Source organism: Meriones unguiculatus, chromosome 14 (assembly GCF_030254825.1).
Source record: "Meriones unguiculatus strain TT.TT164.6M chromosome 14, Bangor_MerUng_6.1, whole genome shotgun sequence".
In the NCBI taxonomy this organism is placed as follows: domain Eukaryota; kingdom Metazoa; phylum Chordata; class Mammalia; order Rodentia; family Muridae; genus Meriones; species Meriones unguiculatus.
In genome coordinates, this window is record NC_083361.1 from 18,921,809 (window position 1) to 18,924,162 (window position 2,354).

The window sequence follows — 2,354 nt, forward strand, 5'->3', positions numbered from 1 at the left end:
GAGGGCAGAGACTGATGCTGGGGGGGTGCAGCTGAGGATCAACCGGAGGGGCTCTGGCCATGGGGTTGCAGGGACCAAGCCAGGCCATGAGACTTCTCTGTACCCTGGAGGGTGGCAAACGGATGGGCACTTGGGCCTAAGGTCCCAACAGTGGTTCCCAGGAACTCAGGGGAGGTGGGTGTGGTTGGAGTGGGGTGTAACCTGTAATGTTTGTGGTGGGAAGAAATGGAAGCTGGATGGGGGGGCTGATGGAAGGGGTGTATCATCACAAGCATTGGTTATAGGAGGCTAATGTAACCTGGGGCATTTCATCTGCAGAATCAAACGAACAAAACATCACCAGATGTTAATGCGGGCATCTTCCAGGTTAGGAGACAGACCAGGTGGAAATCGAACCTCAACGCTGTGCTGATCAGGCAACTGGAGAGCCTGAGTAAGTTTTCTAGAAAGTTCCAAGGCTAAATCATAAGAAGTTGGTCCATGGCATTGATGAAAGCACGGTATTTTACACACCTTTTTTCATTGTAAAGTCTGAGGTGATAATCACAAATGCATGAGGGGGACATCGGTGGCCTTAACTTCTCCTCTGCATAGAGATGGGAAGGGTCTCTCTCAGTCTGCAGGTTTCTCTAGAATAGGGAGGATGCTTAAATCACGCAGGGTCCCTTCCTTTCTATTTCAATTCTAATGTTCTGTTTTTCAGCATGACCCACTATCGGATTCGATGAAGCCATGAAGACAGGTTCCCCATGATGGCTTTGGTTGCTTTTTATGAAGGGGAAGGAAGATCTAAGCAGGCAAGCTTGTCCTCCATGTTTTGATACAGTGAGAAAGCACTTGCCAGACGCCAAGGCCATGTTTTTGGACTTCCCATGCTTCCCTGAATGTAGTATCCAGCGATATCCACAGAAGACAAACCTAGACATCCTAGCTAGGTCTACTTCTCTGTCTCTGATGCCCGTCCCTGATCTCCCCACAGGCCTCCCCATGGCCTGGGCTACCTGCTCATCTCTCTACTCACACTTGATCTGTGCACCTGAGCCTGAGAGAGCTTTTTGGGATGGATCACATTACTTTGAGCTCTTAACCCTTGAGCTGGGATGTCTGCCATGATGACCTCTGCAAGGTTTGATCTTTCTGAATCTCATTGAGGCTCCTGTCATCCTGTCCCTTAACGTCCTGTCCCAGAACCTACAGTTCATTGTGCATTCTCCATCATTCTGCTCCTCACCAAAGGGGACTGTCCTCACAGTCCCCTTCGCTGGTCAGTATTAGGAATGATCTTCTCCTGTTGTCTTTCTATGATTGGCATTGTTGTTTCAAGTCACCTCACTGGAAAGACCCTCGCTGACCAGCCTATGTGAAATGAGGACCCTTGTCATTCTCTGTCTCCTGTTTTCCTCTCTTTCTGTGATTAATTTACTTGCTTGTGTATTCATTCATCTTATGTATACCCCCGTTCTAGTTTGCTTTCTCTGCTGTTGTAATAAAAAAAAAATTCGGGGGCAGAAAGGGTCTATTTCATCTTACAGGTTACAGTCCATCAATTGAGAGAAGCTAAAAAAAGAAGCTTGAAGCAGAAACCATGGAGTACTGCCCGCTGTATTGCTCTTCATGACTCGCTCATCTACCATCCTTATATTACCCAGTACCACCTGTCTAGACATGGCACCACTCATAGTGGGCTGGACGCTCCCACATCAATCATCAGCTCTTAAAAAAAAAGTGCTGTAATTCCTCAAGGCACTTAGGCATTCTCCTTCACTCCTCTGTCCTTTGAGCCAAGGCTAGTGCTCACCATAAACATTTAAAAAAAGTATCAATTAAATATGTGAAAACAAAAACAAGTCATCATTTGAAGCCATCTCTAGCCTCAGGCTCTGCATAGAACAGCCAACTACTGACTTATCTTTGTAATTAATTAAATTTGTTCTTTCATTATTTTATACACATGTGGAATACATCTTGATTGCTTTCACTCGCTCCTATTTCCCTCCTTTCCTTATCCACACCCCAAGTCTATTGACCTCATTCCCACATCCATGTACTTTTGTTTGTGCCCCTTGGAATCTGACCAGGGACCACTCACTTCTTTGAATGATTAAATGATGCTATGGTTGGCAGTGGCTTTGCACCATCATTTAGGTTATGGTTGTGATTCAATGTTTGCAATGTAGCGATTTCATTTATGAGTGGTCCTTGAAATCCATGATTAAAAAAAATTGTGAGAAACCAATGGCAAGACAAAGTCAAGATGTAAGACATCCCGCCTAGCCTCCACCACTTCCCCAGACCACCTCACCAGTTCCAGCATGAGCCGGCTGATCCAGCAAAGAGCTGGTGGATGAGAGGAT

At 45.9% G+C, this 2,354-nt stretch overlaps 1 long non-coding RNA gene across 1 annotated transcript; it reads left to right on the top strand.

Annotated features, from left to right (window-relative positions):
* Positions 1-323: 323 nt before the first annotated feature.
* On the top strand, positions 324-2,031 carry LOC132647026 (uncharacterized). Its single transcript, XR_009585313.1, has 3 exons — positions 324-433; positions 704-1,126; positions 1,533-2,031. It is a non-coding gene; the product is annotated as an uncharacterized LOC132647026 (long non-coding RNA).
* Positions 2,032-2,354: the final 323 nt, after the last annotated feature.